At 43.8% G+C, this 18,152-nt stretch overlaps 1 long non-coding RNA gene across 2 annotated transcripts; it reads right to left on the bottom strand.

Annotated features, from left to right (window-relative positions):
* Positions 1–15,863: 15,863 nt before the first annotated feature.
* LOC103653683 (uncharacterized) lies at positions 15,864–17,458 on the bottom strand. 2 transcript variants are annotated; one of them, XR_565640.3, is made up of 3 exons: positions 17,010–17,448; positions 16,704–16,896; positions 15,864–16,281 (listed from the first exon to the last, which is right to left on the bottom strand). It is a non-coding gene; the product is annotated as an uncharacterized lncRNA (long non-coding RNA). The 2 variants fall into 2 exon arrangements; XR_002268774.3 differs by having other exon boundaries at positions 16,704–17,458.
* Between the last annotated feature and the right edge of the window lie 694 nt (positions 17,459–18,152).

The following is an 18,152-nucleotide window of genomic DNA, read 5'->3' as shown; positions in this document are numbered from 1 at the left end:
CGAACTTGTTCGGCTCCCTTATCGATTTAAATTTGAGAAACAGCTCAAGAAACCATGCAAAGAGTGGCTAGATATGATCGAAACCATGAGTAACGAAATTCTTGACAACTATACCAAGAAGGAAGACAAATTAATGACTACTGCCTTTGGCACCCGGCCGAAACGAAGACTGAACCGGGTGATGGATGCATTAAACTTCGAATACCCGGATTACGAGAAGCTTGACAAAGGGACCGAAGGGTGAAAAGAAAAAGGATTGTCAGCATCCTAAATAGGCAAGCTGCTCGGTTAGTAAAAGAAGATGAATTTTTTTTGAAGAAAACAAAAACAACACCAAAACCAAAGGCAACAATTTCTAAAAAGCGAAAGCTTGACATAGTGCCCTCTTTTGAATCGAAGGTTGGTGAGATAGGAGAAGAAGCACCTTCGACGTCCTCTGCCGCCGAAGTAGCCAAAATTCTGAAGGTAATGATTGAATCCCCGACCTTCATGCTGCTAAGTCCTCTGGGATCAGAACTGACAAAATTTTTACAAAGGAAAGAACAGCCTTCAGCTAGAGAGGAGAAAGTTAAAGAGCAAAAGAAACGATGAATTGTAAATGTAATGCAAGTAATTGAACAAACACCGTCCTTAGCTTTGGCAGTTAAAATAGTGATTCATGCGGATGCCGAAGCTGAAGCTGGAGATGCTACCGAAGCCAAAGATGCTGGTGAAGCTGAAACGACAATGTCAGATATTGATAGGCTTGTGTCAGATATGGTTGCAGATATGACTACAAAGACAAATGTAGTTGCAGAAGAATCATGGCCACAGTGCCAGATGAAGGAAAAGAAATTGATAATACTCCTTCGGATGAGGGGGATTTTGATCTTTGGCACTTGGGCGGTTAGGAACTGTCCGAGGAAGACAAGTTGGAGTTAAAAGAATTTGCAATATCTTGCGGATACCAGCCGGGGTCTTTGCTCTTCGGCGGGGTTGATGAGGAAATTTTAGGATGTATTCGTGACCGTGCCGGGGCGAAGATAATCGGCACTCTGTCTACGAGTGTTGGATTCCCGAAGCTGGAGGCCGACATCAGCGGTTACCGACGACAATACATTATCGGTAGCCTATTTTATTCCAATTTCAAGGTGAGATCTTCGTCTAGATTTTTGTTACCTTCGTGACGAGTGCTCTAACTTTAATTTGTTTTGCAGAGCATACTGTTAAGCAAGGCGCTGAAAATGCAGCAGGATACTGAGGACAGAAAACACGAAGTCATAGTTAAAGGCTTAGAAGATAAAATAAAGGAATTTGAAGCTTCTCTAAAAGAAAAGGACATCTTGATGCAAACAGCTGAAGGTTCCCTTGCAGAAGTACAATCTCAGAATGCCAAATTGAGCGAGGTACTGGATGAAAGCTCACGGTGCTTTAACCGCGAGACAAAGGAGCTCGAAGCGAAGGTCAAAGCCGAAACCGAAAGAAATTCGAAGCTACATGAAGCTTTTGAGAACCTTCGGAACAAATGTGCTGACTTTGCCACCCGATGCGCTAATCGGTTGAAGAGGATATTCAACTCGGTTGGAGCTGTTTCTAAAGAGATTAACCCTTCGGCCGAAGACATCCCCGGGGCCTTTGATCATATTGAAAATGAAGTTGAAGCCCTTGATGAAGTTATCACTAGTCACGTGGATTTCTGTACCCTGGTAGCTTCTCGGGGCACAACTGCTGCATTTATGAAGGCTGGATGCACTCATGCCAAGATGGTTAACGAGCCAACTTTCAATCTTTCAACGTCAGATATAGTTGATGTCCCAGCCGAAACCCGAAGCATAGGAAACAGATTTATTACCCAAATTTGGGCTAAGGGCGGGCGTGAGTTGGCTGGGGATGAAGCTCGAAAAGTGCTCAATTCTGTATGAAACTTTTACCTGTCTTTGTACCTTGGTTTTCCTTTATTAAATTTTCGATTACCTTATACCTTCATCTGTCTGCAGGATGGTGGCGCCGAAGGTTGTTGAGCCAAAGCTTGTTCCGAAGGGCTGTTCACCATTTCGCTCCTGTATGAACTGCTTTATTGTGGACGAAACCATCGCTTGCAATCTTTTTGAGCCGAAGGCGAAAAACACCTTCCCTTCTTTTTGTCCACATCGAAGCATTTTTTCATTAGAGACGAAGTACCTTCCCTTCTTTTCTCTGATACGAAGGATCTTCGTACTCAACGAAGCATTTTTCACTAGAGATAGACATTTTCTATCTTTCCTGTTAATGTTTGTGCTTTATGTCATGATGATGATCCTATGAACGTCTAATGAATGTTTGTATGAATGCAGAAAATGATGTGATGAATTGTGCAAATGTATGCTAGAAACACACCCAGACTCTGCATCCCCTTAGGAACGGCTTTGGAGTCTCTTCACATTTTACTTAGGTGGTATTTCAGCTCTGCATCCCCTTAGGAACGACTTTGGAGCTTCTTCACCTTTTACTTAAGTGGTATCTTGGCTCTGCATTCCCTTAGGAACAACTTTTGAGCTTTGGAACTTACTCTGCGCTCCCTTAGGAACGACTTTGTAGCTTCTTCACCTCTTAGGTGATATTTTAGCTCTGCATCCCCTTAGGGACGACTTTTGAGCTTCTCCGTGTCCTTTTTGCACTTGATGGTGTGGATCCTAATGTTACATTTTACATATGGGGGAATTTGGCCCTTGTATTGCATAGGCCTAAACAAAGAATGAAAATTACAACCTATGGCTCCGTTAAAAACCTTTCTCCCCTCTTGAAAGAAAAAGGGTGTCATAGGAAAAAATAAGAAAATTACATTATTTATACATGATATCTTCGAAGCTCATCTGCATTCCAAGATCTTGTAATGTCATTGTCGTCCAAGTCTTTCAACCTATAAGAGCCAAGTCTTGACAAAGATACAACCAGAAAGGGACCTTCCCACTTAAGCTGAACCTTCCCCACTGTATCAGGATTGGCCACCCTTCGAAGTACCAAATGACCTGGCTTGATGTTTTTCAATCTTACTTTTTTGTCACGCCATTTGACTGTTTCGGCCTAATATTTATTAATGTGCTCTATGGCTTGAAGTCTGGTCTCTTCTATGGTATCCTTTGTTACTTGACAGTCACCTTCGTCTTCTGCCGAAGCTAAAATTCTTATTGAACCCGTTCTTGCTTCCCGTTGTAATTGCTTCGTCACCGAACAGAAGCTTGAACGGAGTAAATCCTATCGACCTTGATACAGCAGTGTTGTGGTTCCAGACCACTTTTATTAATTCATCTAGCCACTTTCCCTTAGGCTGATTGAAGATTGACTTCATTATTCCTGTTATTATAATTCCATTTACCCTTTCTACCAATCCATTTGACTCCGGATGCCTCGCTGATGCGAAGTGTATTTTTGTACCAATTTGTCTACAAAAGGTTTTGAAAGTTTCGGCATCGAACTGAGTTCCATTATCAACGGTGATAGCCTTCAGCACGCCAAAGCGACAAACGATGTTTTGCCAGAAGAATTTATGTACTGTGGCTGAAGTTATTGTAGCCAAAGGCTTTGCTTCGATCCACTTAGAAAAATATTTCACCGCCACCACAACATATTTCAAGTTGCCTTGTGCTGGTGGGAGTGGTCCTAACAGATCCAAACCTCATCCAGTGGCCAAGTTGGTTGTATTAGTTGAGTCAAAGACGAAGGTTGCTTCTGGTCTCTAGCGCATCTTTGGCAGTTTTCACATTTTTGAACTAATTCTGCTGCATCTGAAGCTGCCTTTGGCCAGTAAAAACCTTGTCTAAAAACCTTCCCCAGCAGGGGCCTAGACCCAATGTGGGCCCCACATAGTCCTACATGTACCTCCTTCATTAACTCTTGCCCTTTGGTTCTGGACAAACACTTGAGCAATGGAGAGCAAACTTTGTGCTTGTATAACTCTCCTTCTATTATTACAAATGGTCTTGTCCTTGCTTCGATTCTTTTATTATAAACTTCGTCATCCGAAAGACAGTTGCCCTAGAGGAAAGATACAATCTCAGTCCTCCAATCTTCACTATGTACCCGTGAAATTGTGAGCACTGCTCTTTCCATGAGCTCAACTGAAGGTGCTTTTATTGTTTCAAAAAATACTTCTGAAGGTAGCGGGAGCCCCTATGCCGCCGGTTTGGCTAATAAGTCTGCATGCTCATTTTCTCCCCTTGGGATATTCTTTACAGAGAAACCTTCAAAAGAGGCTTCCAACCTTTGGGCTGCATCTAGATATTTTTCAAGCTTCGGGTCTCTTGCCTTGCTGCTTTTGTCCACATGACCCAATATAACTTGTGAATCAGTCTTGAGAATCAACCTTCTTATACCCATTGCCTTAAGTTTCCGAAGCCCCAAGAGGAGGGCTTCGTACTCTGGAATATTATTTGTGCAGCTGAAGTCCAATCTTACTGCATAACAGGTTCTGACTTTGGATGGTGCAACTAGGATGACAGCTGCCCTGCACCAAAGGTTCCCCAAGACCCATCAAAAAATACTGTCCAAGCTTCGACATCATTTATTCTTTCTTCATCCTAAGCCCCTGGCGTCCAATCAGCAATGAAGTCTGCTAACGCCTGAGATTGAATCGAAGACCTATGTACATAATCAATGGTGAATTCATTGAGTTCTGCGGCCCATTTTTCGACCCTTCATGTAGCTTCTCTGTTCCTCATTATGTTCTTCAGGGGTTGTGATGAAGGCACTATTATGTGGTATGCTTGGAAGTAGTGTCGAAGCTTCCTGGAGGCCATCAATACAGCGTACAGTACTTTTTCCAATTCTGTGTAATTCTTCTTTGATGGGCTGAGTACTTCGGAGACGAAGTATACTGGTGCCTGCTTTTTTATTTGGACATCTTGTTTCTCTTGTACAAGTACCGCACTAACCGTAGCCTGGGAAACAACCACGTATAGAAGTAATGGGGTCCCTGATGAAGGTGGGGTTAGAGTTGTTAGATCTATCAAGTACTGCTTCAGCTCCTCGAAGGCTTTCTGCTGGGCTGGACCTCATTGGAAGACTTTGCTGATTTCAATATTTCAAAGAAATGCAGTCCTCTCTGCTGATCTTGAAATGAATCTGTTCAATGATGTCAGTCTTCCTGATAACCTTTGAGCCCCCTTTTTTGAATTTGGCGGATCCATCCGAAGGATAGCTTTGATTTTGCTTGGGTTAGCTTCAATACCCTTTGTCGATACCAGGTGTTGGGGGTCTTCTTTCCCGCCGAAGGTCCTCAAGGCGAAAACACCTTCGGCAAAATACTACAGAGGCATACGTGACATGAATATACAACCTGAAGATAATGCGAACAGGAGCCGAAGCCATGACTGAAGGAGCTTTGGCTTAGTATTATGATGAAGACGGAAGACGATATCCACTTAAGGAGGAAAAGACTATCTAGTCCCTAATAGTTCGCATTATGATTATAATTATTTATCAGGGACATGAATGTAATTTTGTACGGGCTGCTTCCCGTGCATATAAAAAGATGAACAGTACCCTCGTACTGTTCACGCTGAATTGTACTCACTCTGGCGTCACTCTCACATCTTCACCTTCTGGCAAGCCGAAGGTATTAATGTAATATAAATATTGTTGATGTTTATTGATGTTTATGAAATGAGAATATAAGTAACTTATTAATTCATAGTCGTTGTTTATATTCTTTTATATTTCATGTACCCTTATTTATATATGTTTATTGAGATGATGAAGGTATGCCTTCATGACCTTCGTCTCGAGACCATTATATCCGAAAGGAGATAATGCTTCGAAGGACGAAGGTCTCTAATTATTAACAATCGTGTTGTTCTGTTCTTGGTGTATAGCATTTGAAAACAAGGACCAACACCAGGCAGCCAAGAAACTTGCCATTCTTCACTCTGAAGACACATTTTTCTGGATTTAACTTAAGACCAGCTTGTCTGAAATTGACAAATGTCTCTTGCAGATCAGCAACATGGTTCTCTTGTTTTGTGCTCTTTACTATGATATCATCGACATATGTTAGCACATTTCAATTTGGGAGTGAAGAACATTGGCAATCATTCTACTGAAACTTCCTCCAGCATTCTTGAGCCCCTCAGGCATCCGAAGATAACAATAGATGCCACTAGGAGTTATGAAGCTTGTCTTCGGCTCGTCGTCCTTTTTCATCCAGATTTGATGATAGCATGAGTAGCAATCCAATAAGCTCATGAGTTCCGAAGTAGCTGCTACATCTACAAGGGAATCTATTCTTGGCAATGGGAATTTGTCACACCCGGGTTTTAGGGGTCCAAAGCCCGGGCGCGAACATAAACACTAGGTGTGCTGGGACCAAGTCTCACACATATGATGCATAGTGGCACAGGATCGAATGTCACATCTTTACTATATAACAGGAGTTCTATACAAAATAATTAAATAATTACATCATATGAGGAAACGATCCAGCAACCCAAAGTTGACTGGGAGACGACGGCCTAGACCTCTCACGAACTCGTCACAGCATCCTCCATGCGCCTCATCCTGCGGTACCTGTTCTTGACCTGTGGGGGGGTGTGAGACAGCAAGAGTGAGCTCACATACGTTCATCGCTCAACAAGTTGTGGGGAATAATGTGCATGAACTCGCCAAAGGTGGGAGCTCACGTGAAGTGTAAGGCTTACCAAAGAGGATGGTTAGAGCTGAGCATTGCTTTTAAAGTTGGTCAAAATTTTATTAGCAATTACTAAGTGTAAGTAAATACCAACCCAATTAAATAGTAGAACAAAAGTAACGACATCACCTGCGATGCAATGCATATGACAAATTGAATTTAAGTTCCATAAGTTAATCATGTGAGGGTCCGAGCTGCTCATGACCGTGAGCACAGCTAGTATACCAGTTTTACACTCTGCAGAGGTGGCGCATCTTTACCCACAAGTCATGTTACCCATCTGCCAAGGGATCGCGACTTCCCATACACCTCTACCGAGGAGGCGAGGCAGGGTAACACTACGAGGCCTTTACAAAGTTCCACTAGCTTCAGAAAACCCGCTACAGTTTATAGGAAGCTCCAATGCAGGAATTCCCTTGCAGGACCGCCATCGCAGCAAAATCCTCCCGAGGGCCTCCCTACACTGACCACTCCCCTACTGCCCTTGCCCCTTTCGGGTAAGGTAGTCCTCCACTAGCTTTCCTAATTAATCAGCCAAGGGCGTCCCATTATACCCTTGTGGTAGCACTGTTTTCCCGGGTGGTCGCTCCATGTTCCAATTAACATAATGATCTTATCATGAACAGTGATAATAAACAGATAATAAAAGTATAATCGTGAACAATGTATCTTCATACCCAAAACCACATAAAGCACTAGCAAGTACTACCCAAAAAGTTCAGTGGTAACAAGGTATAAAGATAATCAAACTAGGGTAACCTATTGGGTCCCATCAAATTAACCTATGCAGATCATTATGATTAATCAGAACATGGCTGGGTAAAAAGAAGTGATCAAGGACACAACTTGCCTGGGACTTGAGATTCCAGGTACCAACTTGCTTTTCAGATGACACGTGTCCTCGCGCTAGTCGTAGCAATACAAACAAACATGGTATAAGCAAAAATTAACATTACACCAAACATAAGAATAAACTGAATAATAATATTCTACGCGCCATAACGAGATCGTAGAAATAAGAACCACTAAATTCGAAGCTACGATTATTAAGTTATGAATTTTCGAAATTATTTAGTGCTTAGAATAGATTAATCCTAATGAACAATTTTAATTCAAGTTTCATGGCTAAACAGTGTTACTGGGTGGTAGACAATATTAATACAAAATTAATGAAACTGGAATGGATCAATTCGGACTTAATATGGATTTTCTACGAATTTAAACAAGTTTCTAGAATTATTTGAATACTAAAAACCAATTTTCTTTATTAACTTTACCTATTTTATTAATTCTTGGGCTGCGGCTACTAATTACTGAAAGCTCGGGGTGTGTTCTGTAAATGCCAGGACTGATCTGAAGGGGTTTTTGAACTTGTATGGACCGCGGGTTGAATCGAGAAAACGACAGGGTCTCTTTTGTAAAACACACGGGCTGAAGGGGTATCTATTGCTACGAGCCACCCAGATTAGATCCAACGGCCCGGATCAGACCACCAACCGGTACTAAACAGAGGCTGTCAGATCTCTATCCTACGGTTCAAAGCCGACCACGCCAAGCACCTACCCATGGCCATCGGATGGATAACGTACGGCTCGGATTTAATCTCGCGAATGGTTACGCTCTACCTAATCGCCACCGTTGAATCCCGATCCAACGACCAAGGATGTATCATCATCCTCCTCTCTGACGGACACCTACGACGGCGCACAGGATCCTCCCCACGGCGGCAACTTCGCCGGCGCAAGACGAACCAGTGCCATGGTGTCCAACCGAAGCATTGAACTAGCGCAACACCAAGAGGAGGAGATGACGAACTCAATGGATGGATCCTTACCGGTCGTCGCGCAGCAGAGCTGGCTGCCCACGGGGCATGCGGATCTGCGGCGGCCATGGAGCTGCGGCGAGCAATTGGAAGCACCCCAGTGGTACGCCAGGTCCAGAGACACGTCAAACAGCATCAAGAGATGCCCACGACTCCGATCATCCCCTCCCCAAGGACCAATCGTCGATCTACCTCGCTCATGACGGTGGCGGCATTTAGCTCGTGCAGCGCGGTTTCCGCGCCGGGAGTGCGGTCGTCGATGGGGATGGTTGAGGGGGCAAAGAGTCCGCGCCAACTTATACAGGCGGTGGCGGCATGCGCGGAGGTGGTTATGCCCACAGAGTCCGAGCGGAACATGACGCGGTCTGCGCAGGTCCAGGCGGATTTTTCTCCAGCTTCTCTCTCACGGTGCTCTTTGTTCTTCAGCGCGCCAATGGTTCCGAGAAGACCACAGGGGCGGGTTTATATGCCCCCGGTTGATAGAATCCGTCGCCGAGAAGCCCGGGCATGCGCGGGTCAAATCCGCGGTTCACGGCGGCGGATGCGGATTTTGGTTGTGGCCCCAAGCGGATCGACGAGGGGTGCGGGAGTTCGTTTCAACGAAGGTGAAGCCGACACCGGGGCCCACCGGTTTAGCGAGACGTGCAAAGACAAAGTGGCGTCCCTGGGATGTGGGACTTGGGGATTCCGACCAGCGCGCGGATAGCGGAAGCCTGTTGGGGGAAGAAGAAGACCCTGACAAGCTGGGCCCACACTCAAGACACCCAGGCGAGAGGTGAGGACGGCGTCCCAGTACGCGCGCCAGCGCCGTGAGGCCGCCCACAGGGCCCCACAAGTCGGTGACAGTGTGTGTGTGCGGGATGTGAATTGGGCTAGCAGGTTGCACATGGGCCGCATGGATGTGAGCCAGGTTGGGCTGAGGGGGAGGGAATTCAGCCCAAATCCAGTTTGTCCATTTTCCCTTTTTTTCTTTTCTATTCCTAATTCAAATTTAGTTTGCAATTCACACTCAAGGTTTGAGTTCAACTTTTAAATGCACAGTGAAAACTCCAGCATGATATTCAAGTTATATTTGTAGGGAATATTTTATTCAGTTATTTAGAAATATATATTTCAAATGTGAAGTAAACATATTGTTGAGAAATACCATTTTGGATGTAAGTTTAAAGGTTCTCCCATAATTCCACCTTTGTTTTTTTTTATTTATTAAAATTAAAGGGTTATGTTTTATGAAGGATTAAAAACATTTATAGAAATTATTTTATCTCAAATTATTCGGACATTGTTTTATAACTTCACAAAATAAGATTTTGGGTATTACAAATCCTACCCCCCTTAACAAAAATCTCGCCCTCGAGATTTGTAAGAAAAGGGTGAAAAAGCCTTATTTATAGTTTACTTTTAGATTCTAATTAGTTTAAGAATAAGAAGTTTTTAATTAGAAAGTGATTAGGAAAGCATGTGTGTTTCTATGTATAGCCATTTTATTATGTAGAATAAAAGATGGGTAGGTTAGGGCAAGAATAACCTAGGGTAAGAAAGTTTATGGTGAGAAAGAATTTCGTGTTGAGTGGCAATGCAGTTGAAGGTCGAGTTTGACTTCTCTCCTTCCTTGACGAGGTTGAGCTTGTTCTTCTCTGGTCTTGGTCTCATTGGTTCGAGATTAGTGTATCTCAGCGGAGTTGGGGGAATATGGTTAAGATGGTTATGGATGAGATAGACTACATGATGTAGGTCAAAAGTTTGTTTGATGTTAGGTGGGGATAGGTAGATCATGCAATCCATCAAGACTCTATTGGTTGGGTTGGTCTCTCATTCTTTATGTAGGGTGAACTAAGTTAAAACATGTGGAGAGGGTCTAATCTATTTCACAAGTATTAATTGGTCCATTAAGTAACTCACTTTAGATTAGATCATATTAGGTTAGATGGGATCTAGATTAGATTGGTATGACTAGCTTGACTAGATAAGATCTAATTAATTTGCATTAGATCATGGTTGTTAAACTAGGGTGGATAAGTATTAGGATAAGATGGATCCATAAAGATAAGATGGAATCTTTAATGAAGGATAATCTAGATTTATTTAGTTATTTTTATAAGCATTTTTTTATGTATATGCAGATGTAATTGTGGATATTACTCCACAACTCATCACACTCAATCAAAGATCCAAATCAAACAAGTATCATAAGAACAATCACTCAAGCATATCAATATTTATGAAAATAGTTTAGATTTTTTTTTTGTTCCTAAGATTAGGTCTCCTAGTCCTAAAGTCACTTTAGGCACAGGATTTCAAAGTGTGAGATCCATATTTGTCTTTAGAAAGGAAAGGTAAGAATAATCACAGTAAAGCGGAAATAGATGAGAAAAGATTAGGATAAGTTTAGAAAAGAATCAGAGTAAGGTAAGTAGGTAATAGTTTTGTCCATTTCTATCTAGGTTTCGTCCTACAGTCAACATTCCTCTGATACCACTTCTGTCACACCCGGGTTTTAGGGGTCCAAAGCCCGGGCGCGAACATAAACACCAGGTGTGCTGGGACCAAGTCTCACACATATGATGCATAGTGGCACAGGATCGAATGTCACATCTTTACTATATAACAGGAGTTCTATATAAAATAATTAAATAATTACATCATATGAGGAAACGATCCAGCAACCCAAAGTTGACTGGGAGACGACGGCCTAGACCTCTCACGAACTCGTCACAGCATCCTCCATGCGCCTCATCCTGCGGTACCTGTTCTTGACCTGTGGGGGGGTGTGAGACAGCAAGAGTGAGCTCACATACGTTCATCGCTCAACAAGTTGTGGGGAATAATGTGCATGAACTCGCCAAAGGTGGGAGCTCACGTGAAGTGTAAGGCTTACCAAAGAGGATGGTTAGAGCTGAGCATTGCTTTTAAAGTTGGTCAAAATTTTATTAGCAATTACTAAGTGTAAGTAAATACCAACCCAATTAAATAGTAGAACAAAAGTAACGACATCACCTGCGATGCAATGCATATGACAAATTGAATTTAAGTTCCATAAGTTAATCATGTGAGGGTCCGAACTGCTCATGACAGTGAGCACGGCTAGTATACCAGTTTTACACTCTGCAGAGGTGGCGCATCTTTACCCACAAGTCATGTTACCCATCTGCCAAGGGATCGCGACTTCCCATACACCTCTACCGAGGAGGCGAGGCAGGGTAACACTACGAGGCCTTTACAAAGTTCCACTAGCTTCAGAAAACCCGCTACAGTTTATAGGAAGCTCCAATGCAGGAATTCCCTTGCAGGACCGCCATCGCAGCAAAATCCTCCCGAGGGCCTCCCTACACTGACCACTCCCCTACTGCCCTTGCCCCTTTCGGGTAAGGTAGTCCTCCACTAGCTTTCCTAATTAATCAGCCAAGGGCGTCCCATTATACCCTTGTGGTAGCACTGTTTTCCCGGGTGGTCGCTCCATGTTCCAATTAACATAATGATCTTATCATGAACAGTGATAATAAACAGATAATAAAAGTATAATCGTGAACAATGTATCTTCATACCCAAAACCACATAAAGCACTAGCAAGTACTACCCAAAAAGTTCAGTGGTAACAAGGTATAAAGATAATCAAACTAGGGTAACCTATTGGGTCCCATCAAATTAACCTATGCAGATTATTATGATTAATCAGAACATGGCTGGGTAAAAAGAAGTGATCAAGGACACAACTTGCCTGGGACTTGAGATTCCAGGTACCAACTTGCTTTTCAGATGACACGTGTCCTCGCGCTAGTCGTAGCAATACAAACAAACATGGTATAGGCAAAAATTAACATTACACCAAACATAAGAATAAACTGAATAATAATATTCTACGCACCATAACGAGATCGTAGAAATAAGAACCACTAAATTCGAAGCTACGATTATTAAGTTATGAATTTTCGAAATTATTTAGTGCTTAGAATAGATTAATCCTAATGAACAATTTTAATTCAAGTTTCATGGCTAAACAGTGTTACTGGGTGGTAGACAATATTAATACAAAATTAATGAAACTGGAATGGATCAATTCGGACTTAATATGGATTTTCTACGAATTTAAACAAGTTTCTAGAATTATTTGAATACTAAAAACCAATTTTCTTTATTAACTTTACCTATTTTATTAATTCTTGGGCTGCGGCTACTAATTACTGAAAGCTCGGGGTGTGTTCTGTAAATGCCAGGACTGATCTGAAGGGGTTTTTGAACTTGTATGGACCGCGGGTTGAATCGAGAAAACGACAGGGTCTCTTTTGTAAAACACACGGGCTGAAGGGGTATCTATTGCTACGAGCCACCCAGATTAGATCCAACGGCCCGGATCAGACCACCAACCGGTACTAAACAGAGGCTGCCAGATCTCTATCCTACGGTTCAAAGCCGACCACGCCAAGCACCTACCCATGGCCATCGGATGGATAACGTACGGCTCGGATTTAATCTCGCGAATGGTTACGCTCTACCTAATCGCCACCGTTGAATCCCGATCCAACGACCAAGGATGTATCATCATCCTCCTCTCTGACGGACACCTACGACGGCGCACAGGATCCTCCCCACGGCGGCAACTTCGCCGACGCAAGACGAACCAGTGCCATGGTGTCCAACCGAAGCATTGAACTAGCGCAACACCAAGAGGAGGAGATGACGAACTCAATGGATGGATCCTTACCGGTCGTCGCGCAGCAGAGCTGGCTGCCCACGGGGCATGCGGATCTGCGGCGGCCATGGAGCTGCGGCGAGCAATTGGAAGCACCCCAGTGGTACGCCAGGTCCAGAGACACGTCAAACAGCATCAAGAGATGCCCACGACTCCGATCATCCCCTCCCCAAGGACCAATCGTCGATCTACCTCGCTCATGACGGTGGCGGCATTTAGCTCGTGCAGCGCGGTTTCCGCGCCGGGAGTGCGGTCGTCGATGGGGATGGTTGAGGGGGCAAAGAGTCCGCGCCAACTTATACAGGCGGTGGCGGCATGCGCGGAGGTGGTTATGCCCACAGAGTCCGAGCGGAACATGACGCGGTCTGCGCAGGTCCAGGCGGATTTTTCTCCAGCTTCTCTCTCACGGTGCTCTTTGTTCTTCAGCGCGCCAATGGTTCCGGGAAGACCACAGGGGCGGGTTTATATGCCCCCGGTTGATAGAATCCGTCGCCGAGAAGCCCGGGCATGCGCGGGTCAAATCCGCGGTTCACGGCGGCGGATGCGGATTTTGGTTGTGGCCCCAAGCGGATCGACGAGGGGTGCGGGAGTTCGTTTCAACGAAGGTGAAGCCGACACCGGGGCCCACCGGTTTAGCGAGACACGCAAAGACAAAGTGGCGTCCCTGGGATGCGAGACTTGGGGATTCCGACCAGCGCGCGGATGGCGGAAGCCTGTTGGGGGAAGAAGAAGACCCTGACAAGCTGGGCCCACACTCAAGACACCCAGGCGAGAGGTGAGGACGGCGTCCCAGTACGCGCGCCAGCGCCGTGAGGCCGCCCACAGGGCCCCACAAGTCGGTGACAGTGTGTGTGCGGGATGTGAATTGGGCTAGCAGGTTGCACATGGGCCGCATGGATGTGAGCCAGGTTGGGCTGAGGGGGAGGGAATTCAGCCCGAATCCAGTTTGTCCATTTTCCCTTTTTTTTCTTTTCTATTCCTAATTCAAATTTAGTTTGCAATTCACACTCAAGGTTTGAGTTCAACTTTTAAATGCACAGTGAAAACTCCAGCATGATATTCAAGTTATATTTGTAGGGAATATTTTATTCAGTTATTTAGAAATATATATTTCAAATGTGAAGTAAACATATTGTTGAGAAATACCATTTTGGATGTAAGTTTAAAGGTTCTCCCATAATTCCACCTTTGTTTTTTTTTATTTATTAAAATTAAAGGGTTATGTTTTATGAAGGATTAAAAACATTTATAGAAATTATTTTATCTCAAATTATTCGGACATTGTTTTATAACTTCACAAAATAAGATTTTGGGTATTACAGAATTCATCCTTCGGACATGCCTTGTTGAGGTCTATAAAGTCAATACACATTCTCCATTTTCTGTTAGCTTTCTTTACCATGACAGTGTTGGCCAACCACTCTGGGTTTGTTACTTCTCTAATAACACTAGCACTTAGAAGTCTTTTCACTTCATTTCGTGCACCTTCGGCTTTATCATCGGACATTTTCCGAAGCCTCTGCTTTCTTAGTCTGAAGGACAGGTCCACATTGAGTGAGTGTTCAATGATGTTTCTATTGACACCACAGAGATCATTGGTTGTCTAAGCAAAAACATCTTTGTGGTTAAACAAAAATCTTAGCAAGATCTTTTATTGTTCATCAGATAGTTGAGATCCCAGCAACACTTTTTGCTCGGCTATATCTTCACACAAAAGCATAGGCTTTGGTTGATCTGCCGAAGCAACCTTTTATCTTTTATGCTTATACTGCTGATAAGCTTCGGGTTCATCGATATTATGAATAGCCTTCGAATCCGTCCAACTTCCTTCGGCTCTCCTGGCAGCTTCTTGACTCCCATGTACAGCAATGGACCCTTGTTCCGAAGGTATCTTCATGCAAAGGTATGTTGGGTGGAGTATTGATTTGAAGCCATTGAGCGTCCCTCGACCAATGATTGCATTGTATGGATACTCCATATCAACAATATCAAAGACAACATGCTCTGTCCTTGTGTTGTTAACGTAGCCGAAGGTGACCGACATTGCTATCTTACTAAGTGCCACGATCTGTCTTCCTCTGAAACCACAAAGAGGGTGTGTTGCATCATGTATCTTGTCATCTGGCTCTTGCATTTGCCTGAAAGCCTTCGCAAAGATGATATCCGTTGCACTGCCTGTGTCCACTAAGACATTATGAACCAAAAACCCCTTGATGACACAAGATATGACAATTGCATCGTTGTGAGGATAATCTTTAAGCTGAAGGTCTTCATGAGAGAAGATAATTAGAATATGAGACCACTTGGACTTAATGAAGGGTCTTTGCACTCCAACATGATGTACCCTTCTATGTGCTTCCTTCTTCTGTTTCTTGTTGGCTGGTTTAGAACTTGAGCCGCATGTGATTGGGAGCACTAGCTTCGTAGCTAAAGATGCCACAGCTTGGTTGCTTTGCGAAGCCATCGTCACATATGTGGAAGTGAGTTCACCGGAGGTGGGCGCCAATATTGGTCACTTGTTCTCAAATGCTATTAATTAAGAACAAGACAACACAATTGTTAATGGTTAAAGACTTTCGTCCTTTTAAGCATTATTTCCTCTTGGATACGACGATCTTTAGACGAAGGTCATGAAGGACACACCTTTATCATTCTATAATATAATATAAACATGGATATGAATATAAATAAGATGAAGGAATACAGAGGAATCAAGATAATATCCGTCATATATTTATGATTTATTTATCTTCATTAAACATGAATAAACTTTAATAATATTCATATTACAATGGTACATTCGGCTTGCCGGAAGGTGAAAGAGCGAGAATGACTCGAGCACGATTGCAATCCAGCCTTAACAGTACAGGGCACTGTTCATCTATTTATAGGCATGGGACGTAGCCCGGATAAGATTACATCCATGCCCCCAAACACTTGTTTACAAGTAATTAAAACTAATAAAGTCTATCTAGTTCTTTTCCTTCTTTGCTAGGTCTGGGCCAAAGCTATTGAGCTTCGGCTTGAGGAGCTGAGCCGAGGCTGAAGGTAGCTTCGACAAGCTATTGTATCATTTTGCCGAAGGTATTTTTGACTTTAGGACCTTCGGTGGAGAAGAAGACCACCAACCTATGGTATAGCAAAAGTTGAGAATACTACAATAACACAAAAATGTGAGAGTATTTATTTACAGACATAAATCTGCACTCTTGACAAAAGGAAAAAAAATAGACACAGTTTTTCCTGAAATTTACTGTTTATGGGAAGCATCTGACGAAGTACACAATAATGTCTGTCTCAACTATCAAGGTAACTTGACCAACATGTCATTAGGAGTTTCAAACAAACTATCAAAGTACTTTGACCATTATTTCATTGGGAGGTTTAGATGTGGTTGTATTCGACATCATGATTGATGAAAAGTAATTTCTAACTGCCACTGATTTACAAAATCACGACTATATGATTTTTTAGTTATCAAGCTAACCCATTACGCCTGGATCAAGTAATGATGTATGCTACAATAAAAGACTATTTACACAAGCACAAACCTGAGAATAGCAGCTCGGACAATGTTCAAGGATGAACTTGATTCCTCCTTTTTTTATTCTCATCCTGAGACTGGGCACGTACTGCACTGTCCAGTTACACGGCGTATCAAAGAACCTATCAAGCAGACTAAAATACGCAGACTTTCAGGGCCTTGCAAAATACAGCGTACTCCACACCAGTGGCACTGTGGCACTATTGCAAAAAAAATAAATACTCGTTGAGGCCATAAGGATGCAATGAGAAAAGATCAAGTTTACCATAGCAGTAGCAGCAAGAGACCTAATGCGTTCACGATAGTGTCTGACCTTACTGGCATTTGAGCAAACACCTTGGGGGCATAGTCACGCTATATCAGTTGTGCTGATCTCACCACTCTTTTTCCCTTCAAGAAAACAGGAAAAGCAAATGTGGTATTAGTGGGAGAAAGTGACTAGCCTCTCTCCCAACCGATGCATGCATTCTCGGCGACGCGAAGTGGATGCCGATGTCCATGCGGCATGGCGAGCGCGCTGGTGGGTGTCCTGTGGTGCTCGCCTGTGGTGTTCCCCACGGCTGGCGCGTGGCTGCAGTGGCTCCCCGTCCCGGATGCAACGCGCACGTTCGCGGGCACCGCCGGATGCAGGGGAGACACGCGGCAGGAGCAACTCAGCCTTCAGGTGAGGCCACGGCTGCCGGCCTCCTGTCACAACTCCTGATAATTCTGCTATTGCTACTTGTACGGTATAGTTTTTTTTTTTTTTGAGTAAGTCGGTTAGAGAGGAAGAGGGTTAAGAAAGGAGTACTGTTGGTCTGGCCTATTAGGATTCTAAGCCGTGTAACAGATCCAGGCGATTAGACCTAGATTAGTATCTATAAATACTTTTAGCTACTTCTGGAAGAGAACACGATTTGAATAAAAAACACATTCCACCAAAACCTGGAACTTATCTGAGCGTATCTGGGAAGTCTTCTTCTCCAGCTGGTCAACTTCTCACGCTGCGGTTGCTCGCCGTCAGCCACGGGTCATCGATCCTTACACCTGGTATCAGAGCTCTCATTCCTCGGTGTGGGTTGGTGATCACAAGGGGGTTAGGTTGGTTGTAGGAAGAAGAGGAGGTGATCACCACGACGCCCTTTGTCAAACCTTCGCCGCAGTCGAGGCTGGTGTTGGAAGCCATGGCGACAGAAGCTAAACAAGGGGAAGCAAGGTGGGAAAAGATGATGGTGATGTTGGAGAGGTTGACAGGGAAAGTTGAGGCTATGGAGAAGGTGCATCACTAGCTATTGGGACAGTCAGAATTGACTACCGACTTGGTGAAACAGGTTGCCGATGAGAGGACAACTCTATCCATGCGTGTGGAGGAGAACGGGAAGGCGTTTGCTAGGATGAGGTTAGAAGCTATGGCAAGAGAGATGGAGGATGTTGGAATGGGACCAGAGTCATCGGATATAGGAGGTAGAAGAGGGGC

This window comes from Zea mays, chromosome 4 (genome assembly GCF_902167145.1).
Source record: "Zea mays cultivar B73 chromosome 4, Zm-B73-REFERENCE-NAM-5.0, whole genome shotgun sequence".
NCBI lineage: Eukaryota > Viridiplantae > Streptophyta > Magnoliopsida > Poales > Poaceae > Zea > Zea mays.
The sequence above is the reverse complement of the archived record's forward strand: the minus strand, read 5'-3'. Positions and strand labels throughout refer to the sequence as shown.